Source organism: Lontra canadensis, unplaced genomic scaffold (genome assembly GCF_010015895.1).
Source record: "Lontra canadensis isolate GAN:19392208 unplaced genomic scaffold, GSC_riverotter_1.0 scaffold4, whole genome shotgun sequence".
Taxonomy (NCBI): domain Eukaryota; kingdom Metazoa; phylum Chordata; class Mammalia; order Carnivora; family Mustelidae; genus Lontra; species Lontra canadensis.
The window spans coordinates 21,216,826-21,240,327 of NW_022630998.1; the positions used below are offsets into that span (position 1 = coordinate 21,216,826).

The 23,502-nt window shown below is 35.5% G+C and overlaps 1 pseudogene; it reads left to right on the plus strand.

The window, feature by feature from the left end:
• Positions 1-21,208, plus strand: part of LOC116860424 — a 32,905-nt pseudogene extending 11,697 nt beyond the window's left edge.
• Positions 21,209-23,502: the final 2,294 nt, after the last annotated feature.

The window sequence follows — 23,502 nt, forward strand, 5'->3', positions numbered from 1 at the left end:
AAATAGCTTTTATGGTAGTATACAGTAAATATATTTTGCTGAATGACCTATACTTTCTTGTTGGAAAATTTCAGAGATTTCAGAGGCACTTAGTTTTTACAGGTAGGTTCTGTGTAGAAGTTTACAAAGGCCTCTGGTTACTTTAGGTAAATCACTGCAGTCTCAGTATAAACAAACAAAGAACCCTGAGGATTATACTCTAGGCTATCAGATGTGACTCTTGAAAGTAGTTTTCTTAGGCAGATGTTTAGAGTACAAATTATTAGGTACCTCAGTATTCTTAAGTGGCTTAATCATGCTGCTAATAATAGAGTTCATTTTGTTTTTTGTGCTGTTTGTGTACTTTTAATGTTTTACCAAGCTGGAAATTGGAAATAGTTTTATATGTATGTGTGTGTGTGTGTGTGTGTGTGTGTGTGTGTATGTTATGCTAACACCTATATAAACGTATTTACAGCCTACCATTCTTTTTTTTCCCATATATTGGGGGATCATAGTGATATTAACCTTTTAAACTCATCAGGAGAATGTTTGAAACCCATGCACTATTTCCATTGACCTTTAACATTCCAAAGAAGTGTTTTCATTTATTTCATTCAGTTTTTGGTTAAAGATGTTTTAGTGGTTACTTAAAAAAATGATTAGAAGGTATTTCAGACAAAATGTGCTATATAAAGAAAAACAAACAGTTTTGTACTCTGGACTCAGTTTGAGAAATAAAATGTTACCAGTGCAACTGAACCTCTTCTTGATCATATTCCCTTAAGACGATAACTTCTTCTTTCTCTTCTTCTTCTTCTTCTTTTTCTGTTTTTAAGATTTTACTTATTTATTTGACAGAGAGATAAAGCCGCAGAGTGCAAGTGAGGTGGGGGGGGGATGGCAGAGGGAGAAGGGGAAGCAGGCTCTCCACTAAGCAGGCTCTCCACTAAGCAGGGAGTCCAGGCTTGACATGGAGCTGTATCCCAGCAGGCCTCCCAGGATCATGACCTGAGCGGAAGACGGATGCTTGACTGACCCAGCCACACAGGCACCCACCCTTAAGGCTTTTTGAAGAGATAATCAGCATCCTAAATTTGGTGATTATCTTTTTTGCCTTTTATGTATTTTCTCTAACATGTCAAAAAGCTTGACATAGTGATTTGTCCTTTTAGATAAATTTTTAAGTGTTGGACCTGAAGACTGTTGGAAACTTTTTTATCTAATCACCGGTCAGTGGTCATGTTTCTCTGCTTTACTGTCCTCATCTGTGAAGTTGTGTATAGATCCACATGTTCTTTGATGTCCTTTAGCCGTAATTAAAGTTTTTTGATAACCTCTTATTTTCCATATGAAATAAAATAGAACAAAAAGAAGACAAAGGCTCAGAAAAGTTTAAGTAACTTACCCAAGACCATATAGTAAATCCAGAGCTAAGAATAAAGCTCAGTTCTCCTGTCTTTGATTCAAAGCACTCTTTTCTTCAGTCCACATTGTCATCTTTGGGTACTGGCTGAGTGACCACTATGGTAGCTTGTAATTAAAGACCCATCTGCAGGCTTGTATAACTTTGTGATTGTGTATGCCAGAGAGACTTTTCTCTTAGAATATTTTTTTTTTCTGTAGGGAAAAACATTGAAGGCTTATCAGCCTGAAAGCTACTTATAGAATGAGAAGACTGTATGTGTCCTGCAGAGCCTGTAATTTTCTTCTTTATTTTCTGGACTTTCCTGGGAAAAATGGTAGTTTGGTACAATGACGCTTTCTATAGGTTTCTTACCATGCGATCAGTTTTCTGATCTCTCATGGTAACTGGAACAGGACAATAGGGATGGAAACAAATTTGAGTGTCTCTTCACATGTACATGTATCTATTTTTCAATATATTTTGGCAGTCAAGATTTTGACAAAAAAAATTTTTTTGTAACTTATAGTATGGTCAAATCACATGTGACTTTCTATTTGAGAATGAGTTTGTTTCTTGTTTCTATTTAGCAACCAACTTACCAGAGCACTAAAGTGAGAATAGCACAAATAGAATAATGTGGAAACATGTTTTTAAAATCTCTTTGGAGAAAAACCCTATTCTAAAAATGGCAACCTAGAATTACATGCATGTACGTTCTCTTTCAGGTTTTTACTCTAACAAATTTAATTCATTCTTAGTTGAGATGAGTAAGCTTGAGTCATAATATTCACACAGTGCCATGCCTCTCCAATGAAAAAATACCAATATAACTAGAGATGGAGTTAATGTATCCTATTGTAAAACTATCTTTTCCCAAGTTTGTTGCCTCAAAACCAAAACTTGGTTTAATAAATTATTTGCTTCCTTCTATAAATATATACTAGGAAACTTGTGATAGTAGTAATCATTCTTTTAAGGGAAGATGAAGCTACTAATAGTAGCTTTGTCAGTGCTATAAATATTCTCAGGATAGTTGTGTTTTAACAAGCAACCCAGGTAACACATTTTTCTCTATTTTAGGTCAGTTATCTTACGTATTCAGCAGCTTCTGGTAGGAAATTTTCCCTAGCATATTAGTGTGGGGAGGAGACACCCAGTGTAATCAGATATCAACACTCAGTACACCTTTTATTTAACATTGCTTTATTTGCTAACACTCACTAGATATGATTTCTTTCATTTCTGTAACATTTCTGTCTGGAGACAAAGCTCTGTGTGTGTGTCTCTTTGTGTCTCTGTGTCTGTGTGTTTGTCTGCCTGCCCGCCTATGTGTAAATATTTCAAAGGCATTTCTTGTCTAGTTGAAAGTTCTGATGAACATCTGTAATGTGTAATATGAGGAATTTTAAATTTCCCCTTGTTGCTTTAGCAAGTAGGTGAAACTCAATAGGAAAGTTGTGGGTAGGGGAAATTAGCCCCTGACTAACTTATTTTCTCTATGTCTGTAATATGAATTTGGACTGTATTGGTGAGAATATGGAATCTTAACCACCAAACCAGCAATGTTAAAAGTAGAGAGACCTCAATGAGAGACAACAATCTATAGCCCATATATATTCTTTTACTCTCTTAGTTATATATCATATCTTTTAAGAAAGGTGATGTGTTACTTACAGCAACATCTGAATATGGTTAAAAAAGTGTGTGTGTGTTTGTTTGTGTAGTGTATTTTTTTGCCATATATACTACCAGGATTATAGGTGCTTAAATACCTGTACTGTTTCTACTCAGTCCCTAATGACTTCACTTCATACCAAGTGGAGATTATTTCAAAACTAGTGTTGACTATGTATTTTCTGTTGACACAGCCAATACATAATTTCATGATGTATTTTTCAGTGGGTAAAAGGGTAGAATTTTCTTCTACTAATGTTAGATTTGCATGTTGTAAAACTTTTTTCATGGCCTGTTTTGAAATCCCAGCTGTTTAGGATTTTCTCATTATTTGATTCTTATGAGAATTTTGTTACTGTTGTGCTTATTGTTCTTGAGGTATAGATAGTTAACATCTATTTATTGAGTTCTTGTCATGCTTACTGCATATGAGGTAGGTAAAAGGATAGTCATTGGCCTTCAGGGAAATAATTATTCATATGGTCTTTTGCCCATAATTTAACAGATTATATTTTCCTAATATAATATATTTGTGATTTTTAAAATACTCCTACATGAAGACTTTAAGAGGAAAAGAAAATATATTTAGTTTTCCATTGCTGTTATTTACCTTTTGAAAAAATTCTTAGAATTGTAATTTGGGATTGGGGTGCCTGGGTGGCTTAGCCAGTTAAGTGTCTGCCTTTGGCTCAGGTCATGATCCTAGGGTTCTGGGACAGAGCCCCATGTCAGGTTCCCTGCTCAGTGGGGAATCTGCTTCTCCCTCTGCCACTCTCTCTGCCATTCCCCTTGGTTGTGCTTTCTCACTCTCTTTCTCTCAAATAAATAAATAAAATCTTTAAAAAAGTTGTAACTTAGGGTCAGCCAAAATAATATTAATGTAGTATCTTGAATAAATTGGATGTGGCATTTACTAACTTTAGATCAGTTTTTTTTTTTTTTTTAAGATTTTGTTTATTTAAGAGAGAGGGAGTGAGAGAGCTAGAGCTTTGGGGGCTGGGCAGGGACAGTGGGAGAGGGAAAAGCAGACTCCCTTTTGAGCAGGAAGCCTGATGCAGGGCTCCATCCTAGGACCCTGGAATCATGACCTGAGCCAGAGGTAGACGCCTAATGGATCAAGCTACCCAGGTGCCCCTAAATTGTTTTTTTTTTTTTTAAGTATAAGATCTACGAATTTTTCCTAGTACTCTATCTTATTTAAGTATGCCAATCTAATTATCTCTCTCTAAATAAAAAAATAATTGCCTGTTTCTGAAAAGCAGCCTTTGTGCTGCCCCCTTTTTTTTTTTAAGATTTTATTTATTTATTAGAGAGAATGAGAGAGAGAGAGAAAGAGAGAACATGAGAAGCGGGAGGGTCAGAAGGAGACACAGACTCCCTGCTGAGCAGGGAGCCTGATGGCAGGATTCCATCCGGGGACTACAGGATTATGACCTGAGCCTTAACCAACTGAGCCACCCAGGTGCCCCTTTGTGCTGCTTTTTAGCAAGAAACAGGTTCATTTTTTAAAAATGTAACTAACAAAGTACATTTAACTTAAAGTTAGGAATTAGACTAAGTATGAAGGCAAACATGTTTTCAAAAATATTTAGAAAAATACTCGTGTTTGGTCTTGACTCCCCTTTAGCTTTGATGGTAATATCATTGAATTTTAGCACTGAACCTTTTTTACACATGAACATGTTTTATAGCTCACCAAAGCTTATTAAAAGATGCTGAGAATAATTACTATTTGCCTGTCAAACAAGGAGAAGTGGGTTGTTGATATATTTGCTAACACATTTGACCAAGGTAGATAGCTGTTTTTGAAAAAGGATGAACAAAAATACCCCTATTCTCCATATAATATTTGTAGTCTTTTTGGACTTAGTTATGTAGCTTCTTTTATCTCACTATATATAGATGCAGATGTAAGTTTCAGTTTATTATTATTGCAATAAAAGTCAAAGTATAATTTATATTTGTGTAGAGTGTTCACATGAGGTAACAAGGTCCTTTTGAATTTTGGAGATTGATTGGGTTTTGCATTATTTATACATTTCTCAAAACAAATACACAAATTCCAAAATTTATTCAGTTATTTTTATTTAGTTACATTTTTGAGATGTGTATTTTATAAGATTTATATTTTAAAAAAGACAAAAACATCAGTAATACCTGGTAGAAAATTACATTGCATTATGCTATACTATTAGACTCAGTCTCATGTCAGTCTAAGTTGTAAAGGTAGTTGTTTTGGACTAGCTGGAACTTAGTGATCTGAAAGAATAAAGGAGTGATATTATAGAGCTTTGAAAGCAACATACCGACTGATATTTGTGACAGAGCCAAAAGTCACCAAGATCCTATTTATATTACAGTTCCAATACTAACACGTTTAAATGTGTTTTGGATTTTTTTATTTTTTAATGATTTTATTTATTTATTTGCCAGGGAGAGAGAGAGAGAGAGAGAGAGCGCGCACAAGCAGGGGAGTGGCAGGCAGAGGGAGAAACAGGCTGTCTGCTGAGCAGGGAGGCCGGGTGCAGGGCTCAGTCCCGGGACACGGCGATCATGACCTGAGCTGAAGGCAGATGCTTAGCCAATTGAGCCACCTAGACATCCCTGTGTTCTGAATTTTGACAAATAGTTTTAAAATTCTGAAAATTCTGCATCTTAAGGAACTAGCGAAAGGCTATATTTTTATATAAAGTGTGTATGATGGAGAGTTTTGTTCTTATATAAACTTGCCTAATCGTTATCCTACCCTAGAGAATTGTAAAAAATCCTTAATTTATGAATTTTACTTTTTATATAGATAGTAAAACCTTCTTATTGTATGCTAAGCATATTATATATAGTATTTAATCAGTTTATGTAAGATGTAAAATTCTCATTTTACTGGTGAATTTGAGGCTCAATTGTGGTTAAGTAACTTGCACTGTCAAGTCACATAGAAGATGAGTAACACAGCAAGGATTTGAAGTGAAGTATGTGTCACTTCAGAGCCCATGGCTGATCTATGCTGATTTCACTGCTTCTTATCGAGTAACTGATTATATTACCTTTTGATTATAAGGGTCAAATTATATTCTCACAGGCACATAAAAAAGCACAGAGCAACTCTTTTACAAAACAAAGGAAATCTATATAAATTTCATGGTATTTTCATGTCCCAGTAGCTATAGAATAATATTCTCTCAGTTTGATTATGTGCTGTTTTATGATGAAACTCTGTCCTTAGAATTTTTTGGCATTAGGATGGCTTAGGTATAAATACCACCCTTGCAGGCAGATTGAAAAAGGAATAGCAAGAAAGTTTATTATTTCTTTTTTGTAGTCTTTCTTCGGAATGTTTTTGTCTTTAGTGACTTCCAGGGGAAAAAAAAAATCATGGTTACCCTTAGTAGGTGTATTATTTTGCTAGGGCTGCTGTACCAAAGTACCACAAAAGGGGTAGTGTAAGCAATAGACATTTATTGTTGTCTAGTTCTGGAGCCTTGAAGTCCAATATCAGGGTGTCATCAGCATTGGTTCTTCCAGTGGCCGTGAGGAAGATACTCTGTTTCATGCCTCTCTCCTAGCTTGTGGTTTATTGGAATCTTTGGTGTACCTTTTCTTGTAGCAGCATCATCCTGATACCTGCCTTCATCTTCATGTGGTGACCTCCGTGTGTGTGTTTCTGTCTCCATGTCCAGATTTTCCTTTATAAACACAACAGTCGTACTGGATTAGAGCCTACCCTTATGACCTCATCTTAGTTTGAACATCTGCAATGACTGTCTTTCCAAATAAGGTCACATTCAGAGATACTGAGAGTTAGGACTTCAGTATATTTTTGAGGGGACATAATTCAACTCGTTAATAGTAGGCAAATTTTTTCTGAGATGATTTGAAAACTCTCTAATAGTAGTTATATATGTAAATTTGCAGTTGATCAATTCATTGGTGTAATTATATGCATGGATACCCATAAATGAGTCATGTCTGAATATTTGTTTTGGAATAGGACTGATTTTGCTCTAATATTCTTGTAAAAAAACCACATGAAGAACAGACTGGAGAACGATTTAGAAAGGCTTTCAATAACTGATGTGATTGAGTGTCACAATGTGTGGGGCAGATAATGAGCTTTTGATAATTCATTTACAAAATCAGCATAGCTTGTGGTATGAAGTTGGAATTTAGAAAGACATTCAGAACAAGAGGGTGTTACAGAAACAGAGGATATGGGTTTAGGTTCTAATGTAGGAGCGAATATTTTATGTATAATGTGCCATGGTGGTGAAGGAAGGCTTTGGGTCACTTATGTGGTGAAGGAATCTCTGGCTCTTTAGGGTTAACGCCAGGTCTAGCTTTTAAGTTTCAAAGAATTGCTCTAGGATTTATTTATTTATTTTTAAGATTTTATTTATTTATTTGACAGAAAGGGAGAGAGAGATCACAAGTAGCTCTGCCAAGCAGAGATCCCGATGTGGGGCTCGATCCCAGGACCCTGAGACCATGACCTGAGCCGAAGGCAGAGGCTTAACCCACTGAGCCACCCAGGCGCCCCTAGGATTTATTTTTAATTTTGCCCTGTAGAAAATTTGAAATATATGATGAACAAGAAGAGAACGTGACTTGTATCCCCACTACCCAGAACTACTTGTTATTAACATTTTGACATCTTGATAGAATTCTTATGAATTTCCTGCCATGATTTTTGATTGAGATTGTACTAGGTAACAGTTTTCTAAAATAAATCAGCACCTGGAGTCTCTAAATATCTATCTGAATTTGAGACCCATTGGGTAATAGACCTAATGACCATTGATGATGAATTGGGTCACCATAATTCCATAAACCATTAGGTCAAGACAGTTTTGTCTCATGTGATTTAGTCCTGTGCCTCAGTCTTGTCCTTCCTCCTGTCTTTCACACTACTGCCAGGATCTTTTTAAGGATTACATCACTCTCCTGGCTAACCTCCTTCAGTCAGACATAGGTCCAGCTATTTAGCATTATAGGCATCTTTGTGACCTTTCTCATGCCTCTTTCTTCTCATTTGCTGCTCTCCAAAAAGCTTCCTGAAGTTCGCAGAATATTGTGTATCCTTTTGTACCTCTATAACTTTTACTTCCCTCCATTGAGAATATCCTTTTTCTTTTTGTCCATCTGTCCATCAGCTGCTAATTTCCCTAATATTTCACATGATGTTTCTTCTCTAAAGCCTTTATTCTAAGCCAGTTTTCCCTTTCTTTCACTACCTGTAGCACTTTTTGGAAAACTTGCTATAAACTGATTATAGGGTATCCTAGTGATTGATTTCTATCTTTATCTTTCTTATTTTTTTCTATTTTAAAAAGTTTGTATTTAAATTATAGTTGTTAACATAGAGTGTAATATTACCATCAGGAGTAGAATTTAGTAATTCATCACTTACCTATAACACCCAGCGCTCATCACAAGTGCCCTCCTTAATACCCATCACCCATTTAACTTATCCTCCCTCCCCCACCTTCCCTCCAGCAACTCTCAATTTATTCCCTATGGTTGAGAGTCTGTTTTATGATTTACCTCTCTTTTTCCCTTATCTTCATCTATTCCATTTCTTAAATTCCACATGAGTAAAGTCATACTGTATTTGTCTTCTCTGACTTATTTTACTTAGCATAACACGTTCTAGCTCCATCCACATTGTTGCAAATGGTAAGATTTCATTCTTTTTAATGGCAGATAATACTCCATTGTATACATATGCCACAACTTTTTTATCCATTTATCAGTCAGTGGACAGTTGGGCTCTTTCCCTAATTTAGCTATCGTTGATAATGCTGCTGTGAACATTGGGGTAGACTTGCCCCTTCAAATCAGTATTTTTGTATTCTTTGGGTAAATACCTAGTAATGCAATTGCTGGGTCATACAATAGTTATATTTTTAACTTTGAGGAACCTCTATACTGTTTTCCAGAGTGGGTGCACCAGTTTGTATTCCCACTGACTAAGACGAGTCCTCGTGAATGTCTGTTATTTCCTATGTTTTTCATTTTAGCCATTCAGACATGTGTGAGGTGGTATCTCATCATAGTTTTGATTTGTATTTCCCTGATGATGAGTGATGTTGAGTGTCTGTTCAACGTGTCTGTTAGTCATCTGTATGTCTTCTTTGGAGAAATATCTGTTCATGTCTTCTGCCCATTTCTTAACTGGATTATTTTTTCTTTGAGTATTGAGTTTGATAAGTTGTTTTTTTTCTTTTAGGATATTATTTACTTATTTGACAGAGAGAGAGAGAGAGAGAGAGATGTGGCAGGCAGAGGGAGAAGCATACTGCTCCTTGAGTAGGGAACCTGATGCGGGGCTTGATCCCAGGACCCTGAGATCGTGACCTAAGCGGAAGGCAGATGCTTAACCAACTGAGCCACCTTTTGGTTACTAAGCCTTTATCAGATACGTTATTTGCAAATATCTTCTCCCATTCCACAGGTTGCCTTTTGGTTCTGTTGGTTGTTTCCTTCTCTGTGCAGAAGTTTTTTTTTTTTATCTTAATGAAGTCCTAATAGTTCACTTTTGCTTTTGTTTCCCTTGCCTCAGGAGATGTATTTCCTAAGAAGTTGCTAGAGCCAATGTCAAAGAGGTTGCTACCTGTGTTTCTATAGGATTCTGATGGTTTCCTTTCTCATATTTAGATCTTTAATCCATATATGGTATAAGAAAGTGGTCCAGTTTCATTCTTCTGCATGTTGCTGTCCAACCATTTGTTGAAGAGACTGTCTTTTTCCCATTGGATATTCTTTCCAGCTTTGTTGAAGATTAGTTGACTGTAGAGTTGAGGGTCCATTTCTGGGTTCTCTGTTCTGTTCCATTGATCAGTCTGTTTTTGTGCCAGCATCAAAGTGTCTTGATCACTGCAGCTTTGTGATATAACTTGAATTATGATGCCTCCAACTTTGCTTTTCTTTTTCAAGATTGCTTTGGGTATCTGGTGTCTTTTTTGATTCCTAACAAATTTTAGGAATGTTTGTTCAAGCTCGGTAAAAAATGACGGTGGTGTTTTGATAGGGATTGCATTAAATGTGTAGATTGCTTTGGATAATATGGACATTTTAGCAATATTTATTCTTCCAATCCATGACCATAGAATGTCTTTCTATTTCTTTGTGTCACCTTCAATTACTTTTTAAAAAATTTTTTTAAAGATTTTATTTATTTATTTGACAGATAGAGATCACAAGTAGGCAGAGAGACAGGCAGAGAGGGGGCAGGAGCAGGCTCCCCGCTGAGCAGAGAGCCCAATGTGGGGCTCGATCCCAGGACCCTGAGATCATGACCTGAGCCAAAGGCTTTAACCACCGAGCTTTAACCCACCGGGCCACACAGGCGCCCCGCCTTCAATTACTTTAATCAATGTTTTATAATTTTCAGAGTACACCACCTTTATCTTTCATAATAGATTGAGTTACTTAAGGGCAAGGATCATGTGCTATTTATGCTAGTATCTGTAGTACTTAGCATGGTACCTAGGTAGATGTTTGAGGAAAATGTTTGCTAAATAAATAATCTTGTCTTTTCATCTATGACTGTTCTGCCAATAATAGTGAATATAGCTATAATAAGTGATAATTTTTGGAGTGACAGGTAAGGGAGTAAGTTGACTAGTTCATATCAACTTATCAGTTACTAAGTATTTACAATTTGTAAGTTATTCTGCTGAGCATTGTGGAAATGGGAAACTAAAATGAAGAGGAACTTCACAAGTTTGCAACCTAGGGGAGGACTTCCAGTTTTGGTGAGTTGGTAGGGAATTATGGTAAGAAATAGAATGAAAAGTTGTTAAGGGGAATAACCCATTGAAACAGAATTGTGACTGGAAACATTTGTATAGTGCCTTTAAATTAACAAAGTTTATTTGTTTACAGGTGACAGTCGGCCTCCATTATGAGTTGTAGCAGATGTTCTCAACATTTCTTTTGAAACTTCCTTATATTTTCTTGAATGAGGAGCCCCAGAGCCTCATCCCTGTGGTAGCTACCATGCTTTGGTATGATGTTGTGCTTTTCTACTTCATCATTCCTGTTTTAACAGAGGTCTAAGTTAGAATTTAACTGTTTCTTATTGCAAACGATTATGTAGAAATGGAAGTGGAATGTTTCAATTATACTGATACTGTGATTTCTTTGAGATTATTGATGATGCCTTGTTATTCTTATACCTGTTCACAGAACCCCCAAATAGTTGGTGCCTTACTCATCATAGATACTTAATTGTGATTTTGTTTGAATTGTATCTAGTTATAAATAGTTCCTTGCTGATTTTTAATAGATGTTAATCCAATTTTTATTCCCTTAAATGATAAAGAAGCACATAGCATCAACTTTACTTCTACTTAAAAACTGTGTCTTCAGGTAATGTTTAACAGCTTCTCAACACTTATGGAGGAGATTCAACTGGCATTTGATAAAATTCCACATCAGGAATATTGAACTACAAAGCTCTGTCTGTATTAACATGAATAAACACTGTAGCTAATAATTATTTTTCTCCATAAAAAAATAGAAGTATTTTTCAGAATTCTGGAAAATGTCAAAGTAATTTTGGCTGTAGTCATACTGCATTTAATGTTATTGAGAATGTTGCTAACATTAACAAAAAATATTCCGTAATTTCCTCAGTTATTGCTACTTGTGATGAGGGATGTAAAGTTGGCATGCTTTCGTGTTCTGAGCATTTTCACTATACACTTTTGATTTTACCTTTGTTTTAGGTAAGATAGCTGAGAACATTTTTACTTAGGGATAGAGGTCAGGCTCTATTTGTGTTTTTTTAGGTCAGTGATATATAGAATTAGTGAATGTATTAGAGTAAATACATGTACAGTTTTGTATGTAAGTATTATAGCATTTTTATGTTTCTTTGACCTTATTTTTAGTTGACTAAAACATAGTGATTTGGGACCAAGGCGTAGGTTTCATTTATACATTAACAATTTTATTTTGTTATTTTCTGTGACCACTGGTATCACTCATCTTGCAGATGTAAGCTGTTGTTCACCAGGGAGGTTTGGCAAGAGAATTGGCCAGATGAGCAAGTTCATCTCCATTGTGGAAAAACAACTTGAATCTCATCTCTGTTGAAGGTGAGTTAGTGTCATCTTCACACAGGAAGGATCATGCTAGAGTTCTTTGGCGTTTTCAGGGTTATCAAACAATGGTTTGGTTTGAACTTTGTTTTATGGGATGTTGAGCCATCATGCTTTATTATTTGAGTGTAAATATTCACACAGAAATCAACCTGACAATGAAAAGGGGTGGAAGTAATAATTTGGTGTTTATGAATATACCTGAAAGTAGTTTGGGTACCCTTCCTTCCTCCCTCCCTTGTTCCCTTCCTTTCTTTTAAATGTTTATTTATGGGGCACCTGGGTAGCTCAATAGTTAAGTGTCTGCCTTCAGCTCAGTCATGACCCCAAGGTCCTGGGAACTAGTCCTGCATCAGACTGCCTGCTCAGTGGGTGGCCTGCTTCTCCCTCTCCCACTCCCCCTGCTTGTGTTCCTTCTCTTGCTGGCTCTCTGACAAATAAATAAATAAAATCTTTTAAAAAATAATTTTTAAAAAATTTTAAGTGATCACTACACCCAGTATGGGGCTTGAACTCATGATCCTGAGATCAAAAGTCACATGCTCTTCCAAGTGAGCCAGCCATGCACCCCAATTTGGGGATTCTTTCTCACCTCTGTTCTTATTTACATATAATACATTGCTAGCGGGCACCTGGGTGGCTCAGTGGGTTAAGCCTCTGCCTTCAGCTCAAGTCATGATCTCAGGGTCCTGGGTTCTAGCCCCACATTGGGCTCTCTGCTCAGCAGGGAGCCTGCTTCCCCCTCTTTCTGCCTGCCTCTCTGTCTACTTGTGATCTCTCTGTCAAATAAATAAATAAGTAAATTAAAAAAAATAATACATTGCTATCAAGTTATAATTCATGACTTTTATTTGAATGTTGATTACAGCAGAATCACTTATGAAATACATTTATTTTAAAATATATTATGAACTTCAGGAAATTCAAAGACCAAATAATGTATCTGAAAACAGAAAGTATCTTTACATTGATACTGCAGTTATATGAAATTTCCTGAACTAAACTACAGATTGCTTTTAGATACCCTACTACTTCCTATAATAATATTAAACGTGTAGCCATCCATTATATTTCTGGTACAGCAAACCTGTGGCAAGCATTGCTGTTTAATATATAAGTTTGCTAGAGGCTGAGACCCTTGTTCTGGGGGATTATTTACATATGTTTATAAAACAGGTAGGCTAGAATGCTGGTATTAGCTCTCTAACAGATGTGTAATAAAGTGTGAAATGTTACTTTGATCATCATTGAGGAAAGCCAGATCCATAACTTGTGTAGACATTATGGATTTTTGTTGTTGTTGTTACAAACAGAAACCATTGAAGGACTTTAGGATGCAGATTGTGTTGTCTTTAGCATACATGCAAGGTCTTTTTTAGTGGGCCATTGCATATTGCTTGAGTCTGCTTGAGACTCCCCCGTCCTACTCCTGTGCTCTCATGCTCTCTCTTTCTCTCTCTAAAATAAATAAATAAATCTTACCCCCTCCCCCACCAAAAAAAAAAAACCCACCCCTGAATAGCTTGTAGTTAACATTACCATGATTAGGTATTTAGCACTTTTGCCTGCATTAATATTTTCCTTCTTACCATTATGATTTTTTTTCTCTTTGTTCCTATTTAGTACCAACTTTTCATTCAACATTCAGGTTCATTACTGTTTGAAGGCTTTCCTAACTACTGACCTCTATCATTGAACCTTATCTTCTTTGAACTTTTCTTGTATGTACTTCTATTCTAGAAGCTTATATTTTGTATTTATATACCTTTATATTTTATTGTACTTATGTACTTACATGCCTTTTTCTAACTAGACTGAGGTTTCTTTTCTTTTTTTTTTTTAAGATTTTATTTATTTGTTTGACAGAGAGAGAGAAAGAGACAGTGAGAGAGGGAACACAAGCAGGGGGAGTGGGAGAGGGAGAAACAGGCTTTCCCCTGAGCAGGGAGCCCAGTGTGGGGCCTGCTCCTAGAATCCTGGATTCATGACCTGAGTGGAAGGCAGATGCTGAATGACTGAACCACCCAGGCACCCCTAGGCTGTAGATTTCTTAATGGCAAGTACAAAGGCTATGTGTCTAATTCATTTTTATGTCCTCAGTTTCTAGCACAATACCTGGTACATATAGATGCTTATAAGCATTTGTTAAAGGGATGAATAAACAAATGGTTAAACTATAAAGGAAAGAAAAGATTATCCTCACAGTTGGTGTGATAATGGTAATAAAGTGCATTCCAAGGTGGAGTGCTATTACACTTATCAGGGAATATTCAGTGTTAAAAACAGTATCTTTCCTGAGGCCTCAGTTTTGTGTACATCTGGAGTTTGGTTATCTTGAACAACTAACTATTCATTATTGAAAATTTACCCACAAAATTTCAATAGTTGAATTTCTTCATGAATTATATGTATCTATTTTTAAAGATTTTATTGATTTATTTGAGAGAGAGAGAGAGAGAGCATGAGGGGGGAGAGTTCAGAGGGAGAAGCAACACCTTGCCCAGTAGGGAGCCTGATGTGGGACTTGATCCCAGGACTCCAGGATCATGAACTGAGCTGAAGGCAGTTGCTTAACCAACTGAGCCACCCAGGCTCCCCCATGAATAATATATATATATATATTGATTTATTTATTTGACAGGCAGAGATCACAAGTAGGCAGAGAGGCAGGCAGAGAGAGAGGAGGAAACAGGCTCCCTGCTGAGCAGAGAACCCGATGTGGGGCTTGATCCCAGGACCCTGAGATCCTGACCCGAGCCGAAGGCAGAGGCTTTAACCCACTGAGCCACCTGAATAATATATTTTAATAGTAAGTATTTTAGGTCTTGACTTAAGGATTCTATCACTTCCTTTAAGGAGATCCACATGTGTTTTGCTATTATAATCAGTATAAAGTTTGAAAAGGACCCTTCTACTTGAAAATGATGAAAAATATGTCAAGGAATGACCCTACTTGTTATCACATCTAAAGTTACGTTTGCAGTGTGCCTGGGTGGCTCAGTTGGTTAAGCAGCTGCCTTCAGCTCAGATCATGATCCCAGGGTCCTGGCTTGAGCCCCGCATTGGGCTCCTTGCATGGCGGGAGGCCTGCTTCTCCCTCTCCCTCTGCCTGCTGCTCTGCCTACTTGTGGTCTATCTCTCTGTCAAATAAATGAATAAAATCTTTAAAAAAAAATGAAGTTCCATTTGCTTTGCAACTGTAACTCTTATGTTATGGAATCCTGATTTAAAAGGTTATAATGGCCAGTATTATCAGAATGACAAATTCTAACATAGGTTAGTAGTTTTGCGTTTAGGAAAACACTAATGTGGATGCCTGGGTGGCTCAGTCTGTCAAGCATCTGCGTTTGGGTTGGGTCATGATCCTAGAGTCCAGGGATCATGTCCTGTGTTGGGCTCCCTGGTCATTGGGGAGCCGGCTTCTCCCTCTGCCTACTCTACCTGCCACTACCCCTGCCTGTACTCGCTGTCTGACAATTAAATCAATAAAATCTTAAAAAAAAAAAAAAAAAAGAAAAACACTGAAGTGTATCATATTAGTCCTTTAGTAATATGCCAAACTTTAAGTTGGTTTATATTTTGTTTATTTATAATTTAATATGATTAGTTAGAGGTTGAATGTTCTTTGGTTATCAGCTTACATTAGTTTTAACAAGGAAATACTGTACTATGAAGATATTAAACGGAAGCTTAAGGCTTCTGTTATTAACTATATTCTGTTAAGTGAGTTTCTTTGTTTTAGTCTATATAAAACAACTTAAGGAAATATACTGAATTAAAATTTGCTATGCTGAAATAGCATATTCACTAAATAATTGAAATAAAATGAGGGGAATTCCAAGGGGTTTGAACAGAATGAAAATTTCTTTGCTCAAGCTCTAAACCGTAAGACTTTCAATTTTGTGGGAAGACATTTAATACTCTGGTCATTCAACTTGTATATCCTTTAGCCTATTTAATAGTCAAAAACTTGTAAGTAAATATGTGTGCTACTGAGAAGCAGTGATCAAAAATGGCAATAAAAGTCACATAATGAAATAAGAATACTAAAAAAATCCAGGGATTTTACTGTAGCTCATTATTCACTACCTTTCTGGCAGTCTTCATGATTACAAATCACTTGATTGACTAACTAGACATTCTCAAAGTGAATTATGAATCAGGTTCATTTTTTCTGTTTGATAGTTGGCACATGCTGTAACTCTTACGCTTTGTGATATATCAAATTCTTAGAACAGTTATAAGAGATCTAATCAATTCTTTATTTTGGGAAAACTATATTGCCTTTTCAAAAAATGAAATGCAGTTGCTAACATTTTAACAACACAATGTAATCCCTGCTTTTGTATCTCAAGGTATAACTCACAGTGATGACATTATTTTTCAGATTAAGATAAATCTGTAGACTGATTTTCCATCTGGCATAAAACTCCCATTGATATCAGTTCTATAGGCTTCTTGAGCAGTTGCCTGTGCCTAGGTTACAAAAATGGTTGCATATTTTTTCCTTAATATTTAAAAATGTATGATGAAGGCATTGTACACTTTTAAGATTTTTCTTTGAAGGAAATACAGTTTTTCCTAAATACCTAATTTGTAATGAGGCCATGATTGCATACTTTAAAATGTGGAACATCTTAAAAAAAAGATTTTATTTATTTATTTATTTGTCAGAGAGAGAGAGAGAGAGAGAGCAAGAGCACAAGCAGGCAGAGGCAGAGAAGCAGACTCCCTGCTGAGCAAGGAGTCCAATGCAGGATTTGATCCCAGGACCCTGGGATCATGACCTGAGCCGAAGGCAGAGGCTTAACCCACTGAGCCACCCAGGTGTTCCTAAAATGTGGAACATTTTAATGGTTAGTAATAGAAAGGGTCTCTTTTTGAGTTGGGAAAATGGTCCATAGTGAACTGAATCTTGATCTTTCCATTCTTTAAACTTAATCAGGGAGGTAAATTCTGCTTTCAAATGCATTCTCTTCTCTTTTGACTTAATAAAAATTCTTTATGCATTACTTCACTGGCATTTGAGTGGCAGAAAATTCCTGTAGTACAACTGCATTTGTTCCAATTCTGTCTGCTCAAGCAACTGAAAATAAAGTGTGTTCTTTAATGTGATATATTCAAAATTTGAGAATCTTGCACAAAATTCAGTCATTTCCTTAGCAAAAGTGAGGTTCCTTCACTGAAAATTTTTAGGCATGGGAATGTAGAGCCCCATTTGTTTAACAGTGTTGTTATGAGGTCCTCTTACTAATAAAAAGATTACATATGTAATTTTTTACATAGGTAAAAAATAATTCTTTGTTGTGAAGGCAAAGCCATCAAAGTTAGTGGAAGCTTTGCATATGTAACAGTCACAGAATTCTACTGCCATACTTCTTCCCTATGTCAGCATTCCAGTACCTTTAACTTACTTTCTTTGTTTTCTTTTATGAATAAAATTTGTTTATATTATAACTAAAAATTGTTTTGTGGCTCTTCAGTTGTAAAAATAGTTTTATTGTCCTTCCATTGTCTTTAAAAATATTTTACAAAAGTTTTTTTGAATGATACCCATCTACTATATTAATTTATATGAAAAATGTAGAATAGCAATATGTAATCACATAATTCTAGAAACACAATTATAAGCTTTTATTTTAATGTTTTGTTCTCTTTAAAATTGTCTAAAGTTTTTGAATTTATGCTTTAGCTACCTTGAAATTTAATTTTTAATCCCCTAACCATTAATTATGTGCTTAGTAGTTAAAATTGCTATTTTTATGGAATTAAAATTTTATTTCTGATTAGGCAGTGAATTATATATATAATCAATTATTACATCCATTTAAAAATTATGACCAAAAGATTAATCCTCCATAGATGTTTTTAGCAATATTAATCATGCTGGTAGAATTGGAATTAAGGAATAAGAAATGGAGAGACAGAGGATCAATTTATTAATTACAGAAAAAACTTTAAGTCTTTTGTAACTTCAGTAGATTTTGTGAAATGAACATAAACTAAACTGTGGTCATAAAATGCTGCCATTTTCCAGGCCAGCTCTATGCTTTTTACTTCTTTGACATAGCTATACATTTGGAATCTAGCAGCATTATTTCTTCACATGGTTTGAGGTGGCAATGTATGATAAAATGGGCTTTTGTTGCTGTGACTGGGCAATAGGACTTGGGAATAGAAGATGAGGGTAGAAAGGAGGAGACAAAAATAGGTTTTCAGAAATGTACTGAATTTTTAAAATCATTTTTTACGTTTAAATAGAAGAAATTGCTAGGTTGTCTCCATTTTGTGATGTACGACCTGATTGCGTCCCTTAATTGCTTCCTTTGAACAATTTAACTTTAGGACAGTCATTGTGAGAGGGAATGGGAATGTCTGGAGGTTATGGAAAAACTGAAGGAAAATATTCAAGAAGGAATTTCTGGTATATATCTTTCTCAGTAAGTGTATAAAGGGGTTAAGATGTCCAGTATAAATAAAATCAGCCAAAAGCTTGTGTTCCACGATTTATATTTTAACCCTTGATATTTATTCTCCCTCCCTTACCCCACAAAATGTACATGACAATAAAATGAGCACTTTTGTAGCTTGGTTCATGTGTCTCAGGTTACATAAATATATTGTATTTCTCAATGTCAACATTACATTGTTGTACCTATGCTAGTTTTTATGTTAAAAATGACATTTTCTATTTTGGTGCTATAAAGTGAGTTTTTAAATAGGATTGGAGGGGCACCTGGGTGGCTCAGTTGATAGAGCCTGCAACTCTTGATCTCAGTACTGTGAGTTTGAGACCCATGTTGGGTGTAGATATTATTTAAAAATAAAATCTTTAAAGATAAATAACTACTGTTGGGTATTTTTGGCTAAATCCTTCATTTGCCTGGATTAGATAAGCTATTTCTCTTAGGCATATGCTAAAGTGTGGAACTATAGATTTATAGGTACGGAGTACACAATTATCATATCTTAGTTTTTATTGCATGAACACAATTACGATATCTTAGTTTTCACTACTAGTGTGATATAAGTACATTCTATATGATTTCAGTTGTCTGTGTTATTGATGTTATGGATAATCTTTAAAGAATTCTGTTTTAGAGTCTTTTTAATTGAATTTAATGATACATAGTTTTGATTCTGAGAAATCTTTATATTCTTATACACAAGGCTCAAAGGACATGAATATTAAATGTGATATATGTTGGTTGGGATCTGTAATCTGGGAGTGAAATCAAAGAAAAGGCATTTTGTTTTAGTTAAAACTAAAGGTTGAAAGCTATAGTATCACTTGGTGTGTTCTACTTTTGATGTCTTTTTAGTACTTTAAAGACTCAAAAAACATCATTCACTTTTGTTGGCATATCAGTCAGGGTTCACCAGATAAACAGAACCAATAAGATACATGTACCATATACATATACACAGGTATATTCATGATTTAATAAAGTGGCCACCCACTTGTGCAGACTGGCAAGTCTAAATTCTGCAGGGCAGGCTGGAAACCTAGGAGGAAATGCTGCAGGCTGGAGGCCAAATATCTTCTTGTCCATGGCCATCTGGTTTTGCTCTTAAAACCTTCAACTTAAGGGGCTGCCTGGGTGGCTCAGTGGGTTAAGCCTCTGCCTTCAGCTCAGGTCCTGATTTCAGGGTTCTGGGATCAAGTCCCACCTTTCTCTCTCTCTCTCTCTACTTGTGATCTCTCTCTCACTGTCAAATAAATAAAATCTTAAAAAAAAAAAAAAGCCTTCAACTTAAGAGATGAGCCCCACCCATATTTTTGAGGATAATGTCTATTCTTTAAAGTCAACTGATGGTAGATAGTAGCAACATCTACAGAATACTTTCGTAACTACACATGAATTAGTGTTTCATTAAATAACTGGGTACCATATAAAGTATAAACAAGTTGACATATAAAATTAAACATCACAATTGGCCTTTAAAAAAAATATTTATGTCATAAGTCACAAAAATGCCTGGGGTCACACTATCAAACTATTACCACAGAACACATTAGGCAACATCCCTGAAGTGAAAAATTTTCAATTCTAGAGATAGTAGCTGATAGCCATTTGCTTATTAAAATTATTAATCGAGTGTTCTTTAAGTGCTAGTATTGGAAAAGAACAGTATGCAAAACTACAAATGGACTCTGCTTTCATGAATACTGATTATTGTCAATGCTTAAGAAAGAGAAAAAAATGGTTGTTAACCCAAAGACAAACCCATTTATTAAAAGCCCATTTTACTGGCTTGCCTTATGTAAACTTTTTTTTTTTTTAACATAAATCTTCTTTTTCAAGGTCTAAAATTGTCAACTTTCTCTTTAATTAAATAATTTATATTACTTTGAAACTGTTCTTTAGAGATTTACAAGAACAGTTTTGGAAATTTTTCTTATTTTAGTTCATTGGTACTGTGGAATTGTCTATTTTTAAGGCACTGTGTCCTGCTGGGCTACCAGGGTTGATGAAGGATCTCAAGATGGCTGGGCGAAAACTTGCTTTAAAGGCCATTGATTGGGTAGCTTTTGGGGAGATCATACCCCACAACCTAAAGGTCCTTGTTAACTCCCTGAAATCCCATAATGAGACCTTTACCTCCATGTTGGCTGCTGTCCCTGAGAATCCACCTGCTACTGACTGGACTTACTACAAAGCCAGTTTAGTAAAGGCTGCCTTGGTAGATGACTTTGAGAAAAAGGTTTAATGCCTGGAAGGTTCCTGTGCCAGAGGACAAATAGACTGTTCAGGTGGATGCTGAACAAAAAGAAGATGTGAAAAGTTGTATTGAGTTTTTGTCTCTCTCAAAGGCTAGGACTGAGGTATATGAAAAAAGAGCTGGAGAAGATGGAGAACATAGTTCCATTTGATCATCTAGTTCCATTTGATCAGATGATCATTGAGGACCTGAATGAAGTCTTTCCAGAAACCAAATTAGACAAGAAGAAATATCTCTATTGGCCTCACAAGCCAATTCAAAATTTATAAACTTGAGTTGGTGAGAAAGCTGTGGCCTTGTATCACAGACACTGGACATTAAAAATAATTATATGGTAATAAAAAAAATAAAGCAGCATGTCCTTTGATCTAGAAGTAGAAACTCTAGTCTGTATCAGTTTTCACTGACCTTATGTTTACTGATTGTGTGCCATAATAATAATAAAAATTCTTTTAAAGTTAACTAATTTATGAAATGTCTAATTCCTTCAGTCATAGCTGTGTTTTAGAGATCAGGAAACCGATGTACAGAGAGGTAAGTGACTTGCCCATGGTATTACAAGCAATAAGTGATGGAACAGGATTCAAACTTTATTCAGATGCTTTTTGAATCTGTAGCCTGTAGTATTTTCCTACCTTACTCAGCTTGTCTTTGTATGAAACTTAGTAAGGTTATTGGATCTTTTGGGACAACCTGTATAATTATGTATTCCTTAATATATAAGGATCCATGTTAGTTTTCATTGTAATTTAGGGCTTATTTAATAAAGGTTTCTGTCTTCCATAGCGTGTATAACTTTTGCCATATGATTAAAATATGTCATTTCCCCTTTTGTCTTGGTTGCCCATAAATTCACAGTTAATATTAATACTCACTTGTAGTAGTTTTCTCATTTGTGGTTTCTCATGTAATTATGTCCTGTGTTTCTTCATATAGTTGCTAAGCTCTTCCCTTAGTTTTAAATTAACCTGCCTTATAACAATATTTTAAATTATAAATCACCACAGTCTTTTAAAGATTCTAGATAGACAAAAATGAATGTAAAATATTTATTATTTTATAATCTGATTGCTTTGTTTTGTTCATTGATGTGTCCTAGTACCTAAAACAGCAGATAACACAGAGTAAATATTAGTGAATGAGTGGCTTGAATTAATCTCTTTCTCTTAGACATCTAGCTGATTCCAAGTAGAATTTAAATTTATTCTTACTTAATGTATTTACTGACATGGTGTACTTTGCTGTTTTACTTTACATCTTCTATTTGACATGTTTTTCCATTTTACTCTCCTTTCTTTCTTTCTGTGGATTGATATCATGATTAATTTTATGTGTCTACTTCACTGGGCTAGAAGGGTACCCAGATACTTGGTTAAACATTCTTTGGTCAGACATCCCAAGTGTGTCCGTAAGGGTGTTTCTGGATGTGAGATTACCATTTGAATTGGTAGACTGAGTAAAGCAGATTGCCCTCCCAATATGGGTGAGCCTCATCTAATCTGTTGAAGATTTGCATAAAACTGAAACATTTAACTTTTCCTGGGTCTCATGCCAGTTGGCTTTCAAACAAGAAATAGACTTGGCTCTCCTGGTTCTCAGGTCTTTGGGTTTGGATTAGGACTACACCATCAGTTCTCTCCTGAGTCTCCAGTTAACTGACTGCAGCTCTTGGGACTTTCAGCCTCCATAATTTCATGAATCAACATATACATCCATCCTATTGGTTTTAGTTCTGTTTCTCTGGATATCCCTGAGTAATACGATTGATAATTTAACAGTTTTCCATTTTCCCTCTAATTTAGGAGTTCTACAGTCTGTTTCTGTTCATTTATTAGTTCTAGAAATAATAATAAACATAATGATCATAGCCTAAAGTTAATCACTACGTTTAACCTCCTTTTGGATAGTATTTTAACCCCATTTCTTCTGCTCCTGACACATTGTTATTGTGCTTTGTATAGTTTTTAACCCCTGAGATTTTATTGTTACTATTTTTTATATTTTATATTTATATACAAATACATATTTGGCACTGTATTTGCTGTTGTTTCTTGCATGTTGAATCTTGTATCTGGAATACATTCCTGCTCCTACTAGTATATTCTTGAGCATTTCTTCTAGAGACTTTCTGCTGATGACCCACTCTGTTTTATTGTTTTGAGAAAGTTGTTTTGTTAATTCTTTAACCATATTTTGCTGGGTATAAAATTCAGGATTAGGAATAATTTTTGTCATTATGTTTAAGGTTTCATTCTGCTGTTTTCTGGGTTTCACTGTTTTAGTGATGTTATTTATTGATCTGATCCTCATATGTACACACATGATTATATGTATATATGTATATATTAGCTGTGGGGCATATTTTGTATATCATGTAATTCATCCATTTCAATTATATAATTCAGTGATTTTTTTTTTTTTAGTAAATTTAGCAGTTTTTTGTAGCCATCACCATTGATTAATTTTAGAACATTTCTGTCACTCTGATAAGAAACCTCATGTCAGGGGCACCTGGGGGGCTCAGTGGGTTAAGGCCTCTGCCTTCGGCTCAGGTCACGATCCCAGGGTCCTGTGATCGAACCCTGCATTGGGCTCTCCGCTCAGCAGTGAGCCTGC